The sequence below is a fragment of the Rhipicephalus microplus genome, chromosome 5 (assembly GCF_043290135.1).
Source record: "Rhipicephalus microplus isolate Deutch F79 chromosome 5, USDA_Rmic, whole genome shotgun sequence".
Lineage (NCBI taxonomy): Eukaryota > Metazoa > Arthropoda > Arachnida > Ixodida > Ixodidae > Rhipicephalus > Rhipicephalus microplus.
In genome coordinates, this window is record NC_134704.1 from 214,261,586 (window position 1) to 214,281,338 (window position 19,753).

General features: G+C 49.9%; 1 protein-coding gene across 2 annotated transcripts in view; it reads left to right on the forward strand.

Moving 5' to 3' along the window:
• The window catches only part of LOC119173528 (dnaJ homolog subfamily C member 2), a 301,565-nt gene that overhangs the window by 244,760 nt on the left and 37,052 nt on the right, over positions 1-19,753 (forward strand). The gene's annotated exons all lie outside the window — the stretch shown is intronic.

The window sequence follows — 19,753 nt, forward strand, 5'->3', positions numbered from 1 at the left end:
GGCTCCTCTATTTTCCGTGCGCAAGTCTCTTGCGTTCACCTTCGCGGAACCGATCAGCTTCGTTAGTTGACAGGTAGGGAAATGGCTTCGTGCTCTGCATCATCCGCATTAATTGTGCAACACACAACACGCTGCTAATGGTTACCTCATACTAACTCCTCCCCCCTCAATAGTGTTACTAGATACTTGATGTTCAGTAATGCGATACAAAAAAAAAAAAAATCACTCAATATAAGCTTACTCTCGGTGAGTGCACATGCGTGAACCGGTTTTCACTTCAATCTCAACAGGAGAACTTTCTCGTCCTTCTGCGAAATAGACACAGCGACACATATACATAATGCTCAAATGGTCCTCTGAAAGAAAACACTCTCGTAATACACAACAATGAAGAACGCACTCTGAATGAAGTCTGATGCATTAGTCAGTTCGCATTAGCTTTATACAGGGCACGCGCTCCGTGCATAGTCCTGTGGCTATTCTCTTTTAAATTCACGACACCTCACGGTCATTGTCCGAACACGTGATAACCACTCCATGCGCCCTCCAGACCCCGCATAACACACTAAGAGACCGACAGACCCAGCGCTATAGGTATATCTTAGTGTTGATGGATTGCACCAAGAAAAAATATTATAACGAACTCACTTAACGAATTCCACCTTATTTCATCTTCAAAATTATTCCTACACAACACATCTAATACACCTAAAAGCAATCCTACCACTTAAAGGCAAGCTCGTATCTCTACAACTGCAACTCAACAAAAAAAGCCTGGTACAACAAATGACATTTTCACATCATGCTGGAACTATTAGTCTTTTGGACCCACTTAACATTGTAGGGGGTCCGTCCTATGTACGGCTGACGCAGAAGCCGAAGTGGAGAATCACTGGGCGTGAGCTTCCTAGCGGTGCTGTTTTTTCGACAATTTTGTAAGTTTTTTACTCGTCTTCTGCATCTTACTGCCAAGATTCGGCCACCACCTTCGCGGTGCACCAGGCGCCACGTCTCCAAGGTGCCGAAGCCTTATGTTAGGCTGCCATGACGTCCAAAAGCTTCGGCTACTGGTGGCGGTCATTCTTCTCGGCGCCCATCAGATGAAGACGAAGTGATGAATACGTCTGAGCAGCAAGAGAATCCCGTGTTTCGTGGACCCGAGGAAGACTGTGACGGCCCCTCGACGACACCTAATGCCAACAATGAGTGTGTTACTCCGAAGAAGGCGCGAACTGATAATCAAGAGGATTAAAGCAGTGCAACAATCATCGACTCCGCGGAAATGAACTGTGATATAGAAGCAGAGGACAGGCCTTTCACAACAGTCACGTACAAGAAAGCCCGACCAGCGGGGATACCCGTAATTTTTCAAGCTGACAGGCCCTAGCGCCTCGTTGTGGAAAGTCATTCCGAACAAACTGGCCATTGAAGTAGTATCTGCTGCTCAAGAGAAAGTGCAGTCGTTCCATGTCCACAGAGATGGCAACTTCTCTGTAAGTGTCTCTACAGTTACTGCATCCTCCAAACTTCTTGAGCTAACACATGTTGCTGATCTTGAAGTGGCACCGCATATACCGCAGTCGTATGTGAGGAACCTAGGAAAGATTAGACAAGTACCAGTGCAATAAAGTGAAGATCAACTGCTTGAATATTTAAGAGACAGCAGTGTAATCTCAGTCAGGAGGCAGACTAAATGGCTCCGTTTTGAAAATGGTTCAGCAGAGCCACATTTACTCGGCAGTGTAATTCTTGAGTTCTTCCCCGACAAGCCACTGCCGCCTCGTATTCTCCTAGGCTTCACAAGTCATCCGGTGGAAGAGTATCTACAGCCCGCTATCCTATGTTACAGTTGTCAACGATATGGACATGTTGCCAAATCGTGCCACGGACAACTTCGCTGCAAAATCTGTGCAGGAGCACATGATTGCAAAGAATGTACATCGAGGAATCATTCCAAATGTGCCAATTGCAATGGAGACCACGTAGCGTCATATGCTGGTTGTCCGAAACACCAGGCGGCTACTCGACCAAAGTGACAAGAAATTTTGCTTGGAAGAGCTCCAAAAAAGGAATCGCCTTGTCCGAATCCTGAAACTGTGCATCCACTCTTTATGACTTCAAAATCACAAAAGAATACATCACCACTGCCGTATGTGATGGTAGCCAAGTGTGCTTCAGCTCAGAAAAACAAAAGTACAGCCAAAATGGACCATTGAGGACGATTACCAAGCGTTCAAAAGCAGAAAAGCGACAGCAGGACACCGAAACCATCAGCAACTCAGGATAACCAAGCGTCTACACCTTTCACCTCTCCAAATTCAAAGGCACAAGACCAACGTGCACCGAAAACAAGTGATGTGGATATGGTTATGTCGATGCTCTTCCTTGCTTTGAAGGCAATCCTGCGTGTATTTCCACAGGCCAATGACCTTCCAGAGGTGAGCGCAGTCCTTTCATTAGAGCCTCTAGCAGTACAACACAAAATTGTTGTATAGCAAAATGGCTCTACAAGTGAACAACTGTTTCCGCAACACAGCTGTGTTTCAGTGGAATGCCAATGGCGTTAGGTCCAAAAGCGCAGACTTTAGGAAGCTGGTTGCCCAGTATAGCTTCCCCATTCTATGTCTAAATGAAACCAACGTTGGCCCTGGCTTTAGGATTTCTAATTATGTCACGTATGCATCAAGAAGAAATCCAGGTTTAAGCAGGGCACTGTTATGCGTGCGGCGCGACATACCCTATTTTTTTTTATACTCGTCGGACTCGGACGTACCAGAATTTGTAGGCTGCAAAATTCAATTCCAGAAACTTACCATCACCGTAATTTGTGTTTATTTGCAACCATCGACACACATCTGCGAATCATTCCTGGTTCATTTATTGGGTAAAGCCCAGGGACCTGCCCTCGTCTGTGGAGATTTTAATGTGCACAATACCACGTGGGGCTGTACTCATACCGATGTACGTGGGAGAACACTTGAAAAAGCAATTGATCGTTGTGGTCTTGTTGCACTGAATGATGGATCAGTAACGTTTTTAAGAGGTAATAATTATGCCAGCTGTCTGGATTTGGCTATAGTCTCACCTGACATTGCACGAAATATGAACTGGTGTACAGACCTTGAAACAGGGAGTGACCATTACCCAGTTCTCATGCGACACCCAAGAATGCAAGTGTAAATTACCACGTTGATTTCAAAGCTAACTGACTAGAAACTATTTCGGAACATATTGACTTGATGGGAGTTAATGAACTCAATACATTTATGTCCTGCATTAAAAGCAGTTACTTCCATGTGACAAGGTTTACAGCCGTCCCAGCAGGTCACTCCAGTGTAAATGCAGACTATGAGCAATTAGAAGACGAGCGGAACGTCGCTATCACCGCACTGGGAGGCTTGAAGATTAGAAGAAGATTCAGGTTACACACATCCAATCTAATTGACACATGCAAAAGTTAAGTAGGAAAAATGGCATAATTTCTGCAATTCATTGACCCCATTTACTCCACTTCCGAAAATCTGGCCAACAATCACTGCTCTAAGTCATCCAGTATTCCAGCGAAACCCATTCAGAGCATTGGCCCTATCTCTTGAATTATCCGAACGGGATGTTTCTAATAAGTTTTGCACAATGCTCACTGGAACTGGGCAATTGGTTCACAACACTACTGCACTGCCTAGTTCTGTAGAGCAGCAAATCCAAGATGCATACGCTTTATCACATGCTCAGCTGGATAACACGTATTCTCTACTAGAGCTGCATACTGCTCTATCACTAACCCTCGTAAGAACAGCAACCGGTCCCGACAACGTATCGTACAGTGTTTTGAAAAATCTAGGACCCAACGGCATGCCAATTCTTCTACGGATATATAACGACATGTGGACGAACCCGTACGTTCCAATGTGTTGGAAGGTCGAGAGAATCGTCCCACTGCTGCAGCCCGGTAAATCACCGCTTTCGCTTGGCTCATTCCAACCAGTCAGCCTCACTAGCTGTGTATCTAATGTCATGGAAAAATGGTTGACTGAAGATTACAGTGGTGGATTGAAGCTAACAACTCTCTTCCCGCACAGATGGCTGGCTTCAGATGACGGCGATGCACCATGGACGGCATCTTCGACCTCGTTACATCCGTAGAACATGAGACGAGCTGTGGAAACATGCCTGTTGCGGCGTTCATAGATATTAAGAAGGCGTTCGACTCTTTGAGCCACCTTTCTGTGCTGCACGGGCTTACCTCACTAGGGGTTCACGGTCGTATCCTTCAATGAATAGCCAACTTCCTATGTAACAGACAAATATACATTTCAACCAATAACGGAGACAGCGATCGCTTCAACATGAGCATAGGTGTACCCCTAGGAAGCGTTCTAAGTACGCTTCTTTTCAATGCTGCAATGGAAGGTCTTCCAGAAGTGCTGCCCGAAGGCTTGAACATATCCATGTATGCAGACGACATATGAGTATGGACGTCTCACAAATCACTGGAAGTGGTCGAACATCGGCTTCAACAAGGACTGAATGCAATAAGTGATTACGTCAAAGAACGAGGCATGCAGATTTCTCACGCCAAATTTGTAGTTCTGCCATTTACGAGAAAGACAGTGAAAAACTTGAAGCTTTTTATGGATGGCCAGAGAATCAAAATCGCACGAAAGCATCGCTTCCTTGGCGTTACTTTAGATAGCCAACTCAGATGAAGTCAGCATATTGCTGATCTAGAAAATCAGGTGAACTGCACCATAATTGTTATACGTCGCATCGCGGGAACGAAATGGGGTGGTACATCAGAGAACTACACGTCCATTGTGCACTAATCCGACAGAAAATTGCCTACTCTGCGCCAGTTTTCCAGAACATCTCTCAGACGTCGCTACACCGACTTCAGCTGTCACAAGCACGAAGCGCACACATATGTCTGGGGGTTCCACAGGCAACATCAAATTCTCTGACACTGGCAGAGGCAAGAGAACCCAACTTTATAGTAATTAGAAATGTGGAGACATATCGGCACCTTTTTCGTCTAGTCACGCAACACCCTTCCCATCCGCTCATATTCAACATCGTGAACCGTGCTGGGGCACAAATACACAATGTGTACACAATGTGTACCGACAGTACATTGCCTGGCTTCCTGTGTCGACACATCGGCCACTGGACCAAAACTACCCGCCATGGCTGCTTGAGCTACCAACTATTGAAACATCAATAGAAGGACTTCGCAGCAAACATGAAGTGCCAACCGTTGCCGCACAGCAGTTGGCATCACATCATCTGTTTGACAGGTACCAAGGATACACTCACGTGTACACTGACGGCTCCGTCACCGAAGGGACAGCGGCATCAGCATTTATAATTTCGGAATCGCACGAAGAATATGCATGTTGGTTGGGCCATCTCTCCTCTTCAACGTCTGAGCTCGTAGCGATTTCACTAGCCATAAGCTTTATTAAACTGGCAAAGACACCAAAAAAATGGGTGGTAATTACAGACTCTCTGGCAGCTCTGGCATGTGTGGAAAATGCCTCTTCAAGACACATTGATGTGTGTGTAGTATACGCTATACTAAAAAAACTCTCAGAAGCTACGAAGTTAAATCATCGAGTGGCATTTCAGTGGGTTCCCAGTCACTGCGGAATTAAGGGAAATGAAACGGCAGATGAGTTGGCAGAAACCGCTCATAATTCTGCGCAAACGTGCCTCATTCCGGTATCTCAATATGATGTAAATAGAATTTTAAGTACAACAAAACGTGAATTCTGCCTGTCTACCTGGTTCACAGACAAAACAAAGGAATCGATCCTATATTCTGTTGATCCTAATCTTGAATACCAATTAAACCAGGATTTTGCTCTCACCCATGTAGGACTTTATATATGTATATATGCTATTGTTTTTTTATATATTCTTTATTTGTACCAATTAAGTGGAAAGGGGTAGCCGTCGCCAAGTAACAGTGACAAAACTTCTTCATTTATTTTCTATTTCAATAAAAAAAAAGCCTAATTAATGTATCAGCCACACACAGTTGTACCGTGCACGATTAATGTCCCCTATCCGTAGCTCGTCTCATTGCAGCTACACGGGTTCAGGCTAAGTAGGCAACAGGCTAGGTCAACAAAACGACACTTTTATTTCTAGGCGTTAGCCATAGCGTGCAAATGTCGTGAAGAGGTAGTACAGAAAACAAGGATAGACACTTACTCCTTGGTCGTTGTTGTCCTCGGCTCGCAGGGGTGTTGCGAGTTCGATCTCCTTTTTCCAAGGCCGGTGTCAGAGAGAGCGTGCGGCTGGCCACACGCCAGTTTTCTCACTGCTCCAGTTTCCCTCTCCCGGACGAGAATAATACCTTTTATCGCTGAGGGAGGGGAGACCCGTACCGCACGCTGGGAAAGGGGGAATCGCGAGCGCCGGCCGTGCAGGTATTCCTGCAACACGGCTTTCGCGCTGCCGTGAAAAGGAAAAGGGAGACTGCGCGCGGGTACTCCCCCACATCCTCCCCACCCTTACTTAAGAAGGCCCCTGAACGACAGAGACTGCAAGATGACAATATTTTGTTATTCATCATCGAGGAAGGCTAGCACGGTGGGTCCCAATGCGTGCCCTCCTGCAGTTGGCCCTCTGCCGTAGGTGCAGCCGGTGCTCCCACTTGTCGCTGCTGCATTCAAAGTAGCCACCACCACTGCTCCCGTGCCCACTTGCGTCATGGCCAGTCATCGCCACCGCTGTCACCTTCTCAGCCGCTACTGTCACTGCTGTCGCCTTTGCCGCCGTTACTACCACCCTGGATCCGGTGCTGGTATCACTCTGGTCCCGACCGTGCCACGTTGTCCCCCGCCACTCAGGGTGCAGGTGGTGACTGAGAGTTGCCAGTTGGTGACGGTCCCATTCAGCACTTGTTCAGGCCGCCCTCTCCAGCATGGTCTGGGCTGCCGCATCGGGTCACAGCTCTGCTGGTCTGGCAGGCTTGGGAGTCTCGTCTTCGGCGTGCCAAGACATGGTCTCGAGGTAGCAGAGGTCAAGAGGTGCCCCGGAGAACCAATGGGTCGGCTAGGGAGGCTTGTGCTTGTGGTAGCGGCTTCAAGGTGACCGGCTCTCTTGGCTGGGCTGGCGGTTGGTCACCCTGGCGCCTCTTGCGTACAGGCCCAGTGATGAGGGCGACGGGGTAGGTTGGAAGTGGCGTTGCTTGGTTGGGTGGGGCCGCGTTGATGTTAGGGGTGATCCAGCGAGAGGAGCGGTTTCCTCTCCGAGCTGTTCTGGTGGCACCTCTTTTTCTTTCGACTCTCCGCCTGCTCGGTGAAAGTCGACACCGAAAAAAAGAACAGGTTAACAATCGCACATGTATCGCACGCGAAATACTTGCACCCTGCGTCAAACTTATCAAACACGGCCTACCGTGCATCGTTGTCTCCGCTTGTTACGCAAGAAGTAACGCGATTCTGCGCTCCTCACTCTGTGTCAAGCGATATCACTCGCCACACGCGGCTTGGAGGGGGACTGGCCGTAGTCCTCATGCTCCTCCCATGCCATGTAGCGTTTCAAGTCACATACGTACACCGATCCACCGCTCGGTTTGCCTTTTTTCGCGAGCCGATAAACGAGCGAAGAAACTCTCTCGCACTCTGTACGGCCCGGACCATTTCGGTGCCAGCGAGGCAGCAAACTGTTTGCTAGCATCACTGAGAGCATGATTGTGCTGCAACACAATTATGTGAGCGTTCCCATGCGTGTGGTCGTACTGTGCCTTCTGCTATGCTCTAGCAGTGCTGAGATTACACAGAGCTTTATGTAAAGCTTCCGCTAGCTTCTCGTGCAGCTGCGTTGCGTATTCAGCACATGCTGATGTCGCCACTGGCACTCCACTGCGATCCGCAAGTACAGTCTCCACCGGATTCGGCAGTTCTCTCCCCAGGTTCAGAGAAGGCACATACCCAGTCGATCGTTTCATGGTTGATCGCAATGCAAAACCGATCTCTGGAAGGTAGGTATCCCCATGCCTATGTCTCTCAGAGAACGCAACAAGCATGTGCTTGATGTTGCGATTGACTTGCTCCGTGGGGTTCGACTGAGCATGGTAGGTGGCTGTTTTCTTGTGCTTAATGCCCAACGCGGCGCACGTGTCAACAAACACCTTTGCAGTGAAATAAGACGCATTGTCTGTAACCAGCTGCTCAGGGAACCCGAACTTAGTGAAAACCTCCATCAACTTTTCTAAGATGACTCGAGCCTTCAACTTTCTAAGCGGGAAAAGTTCCACCCATTTAGTGAAGTGATTCGTGATCACCAGCAAGAACTTGTTTCTGCTAGGAGTTGTGGGGTATGGGCCCTTCCCTTTACGTCACATGCCATGATTTGCCAGGGAGTCTGACTGTTAATCGGTTGCATGAGGCCGGGCGGACGCCTGCTTCGTGGCTTGATGCTTTGGCACACACGACATGAACGGGCGTAGCGAATCACATCCCGCTTCATACCTGGCCAGGTAGCGAAGCGACACAACTTAGCGTAAGTCTTGGGGCCGCTCGCATGCCCAGCAATGCACGAGTCATGAAAGTAGCGAAGAAGTGCTCCCCTCAACGTGCACGGTATCACGACTTTGAATGACTCACTTGTGTCATCGTCGGTTGGGATGTACTTCAGCAGGACGCCGTCAGAATCAAGCAGATATGAATTCAGCGTGCTCACAGCACTACCAGCTGTTGCCGAGCGCTCCGCACCGACAGCAATACCAGCTGCCCCCTCGTGCGCGGTGGCTTCACTACAACCCGGCTCCCGGAGCCCGTCGAACACCTTTCGACAAAATGGATCTTTCTGCTGAGTTTCTCACAGTTCCCTTCTGCTGACAACAATCCCTGTGCTAACGACAGCCTCTACGTGGTTCACGCTCTTACCTTGAACTATCGGTTGCTCCGCTGTTTACCTTAGCGAGAATGTCTCGCTCTAAGGACGTTCCGAACTAGTTGCGTTACTTGCCTTGTGTCGGACTGGACCACGCGATAGTCCATCAGCCGCGGCATTGTTCTTACTTTGCAGCGCAGCGCATTGTTCCGACGGGGTGGTTACTCGCTTTCTCGGCGCGCTTCCCTCCTCGCGTACTCGCGCCTCTCCCTGCGATTGGCATGCCTTTGTCAATGGGAGGGCCTTCGACGAAAGCTTTAGCGCGTCTCTGTCGCGCTCACGGTAACCGCTGTTTGCAATGTCAATTACAATACCCGACTTTGCGAGAAAGTCTCGACCCAGGATTAGAGACATTGACAGCCCAGGAAGATCCACGAAACGCTGTCACCTCACGCGTCTATCCCAGCAAATCACTAGCCTAGCCGCGCTGCTCGATTGTGCTGTGCCCGTAGGAAGGTGGAAAATGATGTTGCTTTGTCTCAAGCAGATATTGTTCTCGCGGAGATGGTGCAACACGTCGTCGTTGATCAAAGAAGCGCTTGCCCCAGTATCCAAAAGTGCTACGAACTTCTTTCGAGCTATTGCTAACTCGATTAGCGGTGCGGGCGAGTCTACGGCCTGACCAGCGCGACGGACTGACAGTGCAAGGGATTCGAATGCATTGGTGGAATTACTCATCACCGCGCAAGGTCTGATGTGGATCACAGGTGGTGCCGTCCGTTTCCCCAATCGCGCGTTTGCTCTTGACCTGGTATGCAGCCGCATTCGCGGGCGACGTGCCCAGGCGCGCCGCACCGATAGCAAGGACCGCAGACTTCACGCCGGCCCGACCGCAAGTCGCCTTGATCCGGTGGTCCTCGCTCTGGGTTTCACCGCTCGTTAGGCCTCATGTAGATTGCATGCTCTTGCCTTGGAACATCACGTGTGGGAGCGGCGTGGGCCGTATGGAGCGCGTAAGCGTAGGGGTCCAAAGCACGGTCTGACAGCTCCCAACCGCTATTACCTGCTCATCAGCAAACCATGCTGACGCCTTACCCCTAAACGCTTCTGAAACAACCACGCCGCCATTCCACACACAGCGAGGCTCGATTGACTGCGCTGCGGGCCGAGGTGGGCGATATGATCACGCCACGAGAATGTCCCCTTGTATGTGCTTCGCCTCGGTGGTAAGCTCTTCTAGGTCTGCAAACTTACATCCCCTGAAGTGCGTCATAAAAGTCGGGTGCGCATGGCGCGTAACGCGTTCGACTTTTCTGCGTTGGTGGCGTGAGGGTTAGCAAGGCGATACAGTTCGTCCATTGCCTGTACATACTCCAGCAAGGATTGGTACGGATGCTGGGTGCGTAGCTCCGATTCTCTCCGCAAACGCCAGTCATAATTAGCCGGTAGAAATTCGCCGCGAAAGCTGGCGCGGAACTCTTCTACTGTGCGGGCGCGATGTCCGATTAGTCGGAACCACCGGGCTGCTTGCTTCATGAGTGACACCGAGACCACGCGCTCGAGAATTTCTTCGTCAGAAAGCCCTGCCGCCTGCTGATAATGGAGCAACTGGTTGAGATACTCGTTGGCGCTCTTGCAGTCGGGGCAACCCGTGTAGGTAGGCATGCCTACCTTGACACGTGGTCGCACAGTCTGCACGGGGGCCTGCACTGTGTTCCGCAGGGCGCTCGCGAGGCTTTGCATAACTGACAGCGCATTCTGTAAGAGTACTTCACTCGAGGGAAAACTGCTGCCCGCGAACTCGCCTGCAGTGTCGCCCGTGTCGGAGCAACTTGTGGCGGCGCCTCTGGTGCGTCGCGAGATGCCGGAGCGCCATGTGTGACATTTTCCGTCGCAGGCCTAATCTCTACTAACGCGGTCTCTGTACCATTCTGAATATCCCGCGTGAAACGACCAAAATCTACGCTGTCGGAAAGTCCTAACAGTGCCCCCGCGTCAGCCAAAGGATCGCCACTCTGCGACGCGACATCAGGTAACATCGACAAATCTTGGAATTCTGACATGCCTGTTATCCTACATGTGGGGGAGCATCAGTAGTTGCTCACGTCCACAAACTAGCCATGTTGCCAAATTAGTTACGTTGGGTGCCAGATGTAGGGAGTCTGTCCTATGTACGGCTGACGCAGAAGCCTAACTAATGTTCCAGCCGCACACAGTTGTACCTTACACAATTAACGCTCCCTATCCATACATAGCTCGTCTCATTGCAGCTACGCGGGTTCGGGCGAATAAGGTGTAACGAGGGCAGTGGGCATGGAGCTCGAGGATAGAAAAGGAAGAAGACTTGCTGTGATCGCAGGCTTGCGTTCAGTTAGCCCTTGCGCTAAATAAAGCTCTCCTTCGCCGAGTCAACTCCTGCTTGTTCAACAACCCGTTTCAAGTGGTGGAGGTGCTGGGTACATCTGGTCCTCACCCTGGAACTTCGCAGCCGCACACTCCAACGACCTTCTACAATGACTGATCCGGGGCCATCTCATGCTGCTACTCCAGATCTCGCACCTGTGCCTGTCTTCTGCGCTGGCGCTCTCCGGCAGCGCGACCCCCCCATATTTGGTGGCACAGAGGACCAAGATGTGGACAACTGGATTGCCGAGTATGAACTGGTGAGCGCCGTCAATAAGTGGAACGCAGCCGATAAGCTCACAAATGTGAGTTTTTACCTGACCGACGTGGCAAAACTATGGTACAGAAATCATCAAAGTGATTTCAGTACCTGGTCGGAATTGGCGAAAACCCTCGCGGAAGTCTTTGGCCGTCCTCCTGTCCGCCGCCTTCGTGCTGAACAGCGCTTGCGGGGCAGAGTACAGAGAGCAGATGAAACTTTCACGAGCTACATTGAAGATGTGCTATTTCTCTGCAAGCTCGTCGATTCGACTCTGGACGAGGCCGGCAAGATCAAGAACATCATGAAAGGAATCGACGACGGTGCATTCCAAATGCTGGCTGCGAAGAGTCCCCAGACGGTCGCCGAGGTGATTCAGCTCTGCCAAAGCTATGATGAGCTGCGTAGGCAGCGCGCTTCTACACGTTGCGCTGCTCAAGACACCGCGGGCATCTCATCCCTCGACTATCGCCATGACACCGCCGACCACTCTGCGTTCATGCCAGTCATAAAGCAATTCATACGCGAGGAGGTCGCCCGGCAGCTATCTATAATCACAAGAACTACCGAGCCGATGGCACCCTTGTCGCCTTCGCTTCGCCAGGTCATTCAATCGCAAGTTGCCGAAGCATTGCCGCCAGCTCAGGCTCCACCAACTGTTACCGCGCCACTAACGTATGCAGCCGCAGTTTCTCGGCCACGTGCGCCAGCGTCTCCGGCCATCTATGAAGCTACTCGCCACGTTTATTCGTCGACGCCACCTTCCTGCTCGCTGACCGTCCCGTCTCCGGCTGTATATGAAACAGGTCAGTACGTTTATATGACGCCGCCACCTTCACGACCATTTACGGTACCTTATTCAGCGAACAGTGCCCCTATCGTCAGCCAATGGCGCACTCCGGATAATCGGTCGATATGTTTTTCATGTGGCATCCCAGGCCACGTAGCTCGTCACTGCCGTCGTCGCAGCTTCCCTTCTCACGACATTGCAGGGGCCTCACATTACATGCCCACCATGCCCACTCAGCCGCGATATCTCGTTCCTGCCGATCCACCTCTAGACGTACGTCCCGGTCGCCGACCATCCGGCACAAGCAGTTCACCTTCTCCTCGTCGTCGATCTATTTCTCTGATGTTACGTCACAACAGCCCACCGCGAGGGGAAAACTGACGGGCGCAGTTCTGGAGGCAAGAACTGCGTTGGCAGCGAAAATTTCAAGACCTAACTGCTGTCCCCCGAACGAAATCGAACTCTATATTGATGGCATTAAGGTGCACGGACTTGTCGACACTGGAGCTGCCGTATCTGTAATTAGCGAGAAACTGTGCCGAGACTGGAAGAAAGTGACCACACAACTTACCGACCTATCTTTGCAGACAGCTACGTCCCATCATATTCAGCCTTCAGCTTTGTGCACTGCACGAGTCGTCATTCAAGGTGTGATGTACGTCGTCACATTTGTAGTATTATTCCGTTCTTCGCATGACGTTATCCTTGGGTGGGACTTTCTTTCGTCAAATTCTGCTTTGGTCGACTATGCTCGTTCTGAACTTGCGTTATCTGTGCCGTGCTATGACCCCGACGATGGTGCTTCGTGTAGAGTGTTTGCTGCTTCTGACGTTGACATTGCGCCTTTCTCAGCTGTTGTTGTCTCGGTGTCGTGTGCCTCCCCTCCGAAATCGCCTGTGCTGTTTATGCCATCGGTCCTATCTGCGTGCCGTCGAAATATCATGCTTCCGTTTGCCATCGTCATTTTTCGCAATGGTCACGCTGCCATTTATGTGTGCAATCCCTCGGACAGCCCGTCATTCCTACTACATGGAGAATGCCTGGGAAGCTACGAACCTTACGAGTGCATTCTTCCGGCTACTATCCCAGATTCTACGGTTTCGCTCCCAATTTGTGCTGTCACTCCTACCAACGTGCCTAATGATGCTCTGGACGTATTCTCGGATGCCATCGACTCTGAGCTCGCACCAACTCAGCGCGAAGAGATTATAAATCTTCTTCTCCGCTTTCGTTCTTCATTCGATCGTGACCAGTCAGGCTTAAGCCGAACCTCTGCGGTCGTTCGCCGTATTGACACCGGTCAACAAGCCCCGCTAAGGCAGCGTCCGTACCGTGTGTCATCTGCTGAACGCCGTGTCATCGACGAACAAGTGGACGACATGTTGAAACGTGGCATCATCGAGCCCTCCTGCTTGTTCAAGCATGGGCTTCACCGGTTGTTCTCGTCAAGAAAAAAGACGGATCCATTCGGTTCTGCGTTGACTACCGCCGACTCAACAAGATAACGCGCAAAGACGTATACCCTCTGCCGCGCATCGATGATGCTTTGGACTGCCTACAAGGAGCAGAGTTCTTTTCTTCGTTAGATTTACGCTCCGGCTACTGGCAGGTGCCCATGGCAGAGGGTGACCGCCCGAAGACAGCCTTTGTAACACCGGATGGACTATATGAATTCACCGTTATGCCCTTTGGCCTCTGCAATGTGCCTGCCACTTTTGAAAGGATGATGGATACCGTCTTGCGAGGTCTGAAATGGAAAATGTGCCTCTGTTATTTGGATGACATTGTGGTATTTTCAAGCGACTTTGCGACCCACCTCAGCCGCCTCGAGCAAGTTCTTACGTGCCTTTCCACGGCGAGACTTCAACTTAACTTGAAGAAATGCCACTTTGGTGCTCGCAAGCTTGTAATTTTCGGCCATGTGGTTTCTAAGGACGGCATTCTTCCGGACCCTACGAAACTTAATGCAGTCGCGGCGTTCCCAAAGCCAACCACCATCAAAGAGCTTCGAAGCTTCATCGGCCTATGTTCTTACTTCCGGCGCTACGTCCGCAATTTCGCCTCCATTATCGCCTCCTTGACCAATCTTCTTGCCGGAAGTTCTGATTTGTCAGCGTGGTCGCAGGCGTGTGATGATGCATTTCAGGAACTCCGACGGCTCCTCACCACGCCTCCCATACTCCGACATTTCGATCCGTCTGCTCCAACGGAGCTTCATACGGACGCTAGTGGTGTCGGGCTAGGGGCCATACTGGCCCAACGCAAGGAGGGCTTTGACGAGTACGTCGTTGCCTATGCCAGCCGCACCCTCAGTAAAGCCGAGAAGAATTACAGTGTAACTGAAAAGGAGTGCCTCGCCATTATTTGGGCAATCGGAAAATTTTGGCCTTATTTATATGGACGTCCGTTTGATATTGTAACAGACAACCATGCGCTTTGCTGGTTATCTTCACTAAAAGATCCTAATGGTCAGCTCGCTCGTTGGACATTGCGGTTACAGGAGTTCGATATCCGTGTTATCTACCGTTCTGGCCGGAAGCATTCCTACGCCGATGCCCTGTCACGTTCGCCGTTGGCTTCAGAGCCTGTTGGCTCCCCTATCTCCACTAGTGCTACCTTGGCCATCACCATTTCGGACATGCCTTCCGAGCAACGCAAAGATGCTTGGATTTCTTCTCTTTTGGACTTTCTCTCAAACCGGACGCCTGCTCCAGTTTCCAGGACGCTTCGCCGTCAAGCAGGACACTTCGCTATTCGTGATAACCTGCTTTACCGCCGAAACTACAGCTCGATCGGCCGTAAGTGGTTGCTCGTCATCCCCCGACATCTGCGCTCTGACATCTGTGCTACGTTCCACGATGATCCGCAATGTGGCCACGCTGGTGTGTTAAAAACATACACCCGCTTGCAGCTGCGGTACTACTGGCGCGGTATGTACCGTTTCGTTCGCCGTTACATAAGGTCTTGCCTTACGTGCCAGCGATGCTAAATGTCCACTCAACATGCCACAGGTTCCTTGCAGCCGTTGCCATGTCCAGCACGAGCTTTCGATCGTGTCGGAATCGACCTTTACGGTTTGCTTCCCTATACTCCGAGTAGCAACCGCTGGGTCATTGTCGCTATCGACCACCTAACGCGGTACGCTGAAACAGCTGCGTTACCTTCTGCTACCGCAAAAGACGTTGCATGTTTTATACTGCAAAACCTGGTTTTAAAGCATGGAGCACCTCGGGAGTTACTAAGCGACCGTGGCCACGTTTTTCTCTCCGATGCCATCAAAGCGTTGTTGAGCGAGTGTCGCATTATACACCGCACTACCACAGCCTATCACTTACAAACTAATGGGATGACAGAGCGTTTTAATCGTACACTTGGGGATATGCTGGCCAAGTACGCTTCATCCGACCAGTCAAATTGGGATAGCATACTCCCTTTTGTGACATATGCTTACAACACTGCAACGCAAAGCACCACTGGATTTTTGCCTTTCTTCCTTCTTTATAGACGCGAGCCATCATAACAATGGATACCATTCTTCCTTATCGACCGGACCCTTCAGAGATGACTACCGTTTCTCGAGCAGCAGCACACGCTGAAGAATGTCGGAAGCTTGCTCGTGCGTTCACGTCACATGACCAGACGCGCCAAAAACATCGCCACGACGCGTCAACTACGCATATGAGCTTTGCTCCGAACTCACTGGTGTGGTTATGGATTCCTTCTACTACTCCAGGACTCTCCCACAAGCTTTCGTCTAGGTACCATGGCCCTTATCGAGTTGTACGCCAAACATCCCCTGTCAACTACCTTGTAGAGCCGCTGGATGCATCTCCGGACAAGCGCCATCGGGGAAAAGAAATCGTACACATCTCTCGGCTCAAGCCATACCATGACCCTTCTGTGTACACCTGTCCTTAGGTCGCCAGGATGGCTCTCTCATCGGCCGGGGGTGATTGTAATGAGGGCAGTGGGCATGGAGCTCGAGGATAGAAAAGGAAGAAGACTTGTTGTGATCGCAGGCTTGCGTTCAGTTAGCCCTTGCGCTAAATAAAGCTCTTCTTCGCCGAGTCAACTCCTGCTTGTTCAACAACCCGTTTCAAAGGCAACAAGCTAGGTCAACAAAACGACACTTTATTGCTAGGTGTTAGCAATAGCGCGCAAATGCCGCGAGGAGATAGTACAGAAAACAAGGGTAGACGCTTACTCCTTGGTCGTTGTCGTCCTCGGCTCGCAGGGGGGTTGCGGGTTCGACCTCCTTCTTCCAGGGCTGGTGTCAGAGATAGCGTGCAACTGTCTGCATTCCAGTTTTGTCCTTGCCCCTGTTTCCCTCTTCCAGACGAAAATAATACCTTTTCTCGCTGAGGGAGGAGAGACCCGTTCCGCGCGCCGGGAAAGGGGGAATTGCGAGAGCCTGCCGTGCGGGTATTCCCGCAACATGGCTTTCACGCTGCCGTAAGAAGGGAAAGGGAGGTTGGGCGCGCAAGCTCCCCTACAATATCACGCCTAACACCTAAACGTGCGATGCAACCTCCTGTACAGTCATTCAATTCACAGAGACTACTTGAGTGGCAATACAACAACAACGAAAAAAAAACTCAATCATATGAAACAGACAAAACGTCACCTTGCCACAAACAGTTACAATCACGCAACCCAGTGATCATCCGAGACGTGAAAGAGCACAAGCAGTCTCGTTCAGCGCGCCTTCAATACGAACAATTCATTTTTTACATTCGCCTCTCATTCAACTGTGGACACCTCCCAATGCAACTGTCTCAGCCTCTTACTGAAGAATGTGACTCATCGTCCACATTCATCTATCGTTTAGGCGAGGCAACCTCTCATTGCCGTTTCCAATGCGTTTGTATAGACAAATAAAAAGCTTCACTGGGGTTGGTTGCCGTCAACTGGGAAATCAACCCGAAAGCCTCTCTCTATCAAATGCTACCTAAGCCTCTACGTTTCACGGCTGCATGTTCGACACTCCCGAACTGCCGTTACCGATAAATAACTGACTTTTCACTAAAAGCCTTTCACAATGTCGCCACTCTTCGGTAACACACCATACCTGAACACTAAAATAAAGCAAGAAACTTGGTAACAAAATAACCTCACGTCACGTAAGATAACAGTTTCAGACCTTAAAAAAACAACGCAAGCCAAAATTACCTTCAACTAATCCGGTAGTTCAATTCTCTAAAGACCTTACGGCTCCATTTCACACTTCAGTCGCGCACACGATGGTCCTAATCTAAAAACTTTTCCTTTCAAACAGGGCATACGCAAGAGGTAGAACCCCCTTGTTCTACCACTGAACCCTAATTTTAGCCACTTTTTATTGCGCTTTCTCGTTTTCTTTTTGGAGAAGTTAACACCGTGATAGCTGCCGTGCGCTTACACTTCGTCTCGGTGCGGCTTTGGCACCACTGATTGGTGAGACTGTTTCTCGTCTTCTTTCTCCTTATGATAAAGCAACCGTACATCAGTTACTTTGTCGCGCAACCCCTCTTTCACCTGACGCCGTACACCGGCAAGTGACTCATCGCGTTCCTTCTCGCTATCGAGAGCATTTCCCTCGAATGGACCAAGCCGCTCGCTGTCCACCTTAGTACATTCCACAGCAGAATTGAGAATTTTCAACTGCACTTGCTGTACATGTAACACAGACTTGGTCGTTTGCTGCTTCCTTGCTCGGCCGTCCTGTTTTCCCACACTCTGCATAGTGTTAGCGCTAGGGCTAGAACTTCGAGGCACATGCTCAAGCTCCCTCATTGGTGAATACTGCTCCGGTCTAATTCCCTGTCTTGAACAGCTGATCTCTGTCACATTACCCTCATTTAGTTCATGCAGTGGCTTTTGCCGGTGATGACGAAGACACTCATAATCAGCGGGGCTGAGCGATACCGACACACTTGCAGTAATTGATCGATCACTGCGCATTGCAATTTCACAGGCTGAGCTGCGCTTCCCGACGAGGTTGGAAGAGCTAGAAGTACGTGCAGCAGACGTGCAGTAACACCATGACCAAAATCGTCTGTTAGCCTTACTGTGCCCCTACTCTAGTCCAAACCTTCAGCGGACACTTCATTCTCTCGTACTACTGTTATATCCGCACCCGTGTCAACGCGTGCAAAACAAAACTTGCCTCCCTCGAGAATTTCAATCTGCGGATCCCTAATCAGCGAGTTTTGCACAATGGAGGAGTGTCGCGATGGTGCGACTCGGCTTTCAAATGGTTGTTTATTATGGGAAGCTACGCATGAAATTTCGGCTGTATTAGCAGAAGTATCACGGCAAAACTCACAATCTCTGTGAAAGTCACCCTGCCGTCCACATCGAAAGCAAATTCCTGAATTAGGGTTCAAGCTTGCACAAGCGAACTGTTTAGCTTACGCCCTATAATTTTGCCCTCTTGACGTAGCTAGCACCGCGGCAACTCCATCACGCAACTTCCTGCTTGCCACTGTCAAGGCTCTCTTCAAAATTGGCGACTAACTCCGCAATATCCTTGGGTTTCAATCAGCCCTTTATTTCTTGCTGAATTACCAATAGGAGACTAGTTGGCATTAACTGCTTCAGCCTATCAGCTATCAACAATTCCTGAAGACTCTCAAACAACTCTACTTCTCTACTTTCTAAGGTAGTACGTGAACATGGTCTCCAGGCGCGCCTTCACTTGGCTCCAAGAGTCATCTGTTTCTCTCTTTATTTGCAGAAACATTCGGCGGTACTTGCTTGAAGTCAGCCGCAGCTCTTTTAGCACTCTTGATTTTAAATCTGAGTACGCCATTACACCCGCTTCAGATTGATTGGCAACGAATGTTCGCATCTTGTCACTTGGTCACTTGGAAATGGCAATAGAATCGTGCCCTGAATGTTCCTTGGGGGCCAGGTGATGACTTCAGGCGCATTATGACTGCTGACAACGGCGTATGGAGTCCTAGTTTCTGGGAACAATCTTGGACAGTGAGTGACTACATCGGTACATGATGCAGCACAGCTGTTTCTGACTGCATCGGTGTTGAGATTCTGGGTGCCGTTGTCAGTGCCGCGGAAGTGTAGCCGTGCAGTTATCAATGTGCCAACACTTTCGCTGCCGCTGCTAACCAACCTTTTGCACGCTACAAAGCTTGAATCGGCGTTCTGCATCAATCAACATTGTTGTGGCCAAAGGAGCTGAATTATTTTATTTAAAAAGGTTCAGCGATATTAAGGATGACTGGAACTTGACGGCATGCAAGAGGCGATATAAATTTACGAACTATTTCATGCGAAATAATGTGCGGTAACTTGCAGTCCGTACCTTGATTTTCGCTATACTGTGAGTGAATCATTGTGTTAGCTCTTGTAACGATTTCTGAGGCCTGAAGTGCTTAAATTTAGGTCCTAAATTTGCATATTTTATATTTAGAATACTCGGTATATTGGACTATTTCACGCTCCCTTTTGTGCTAAATATA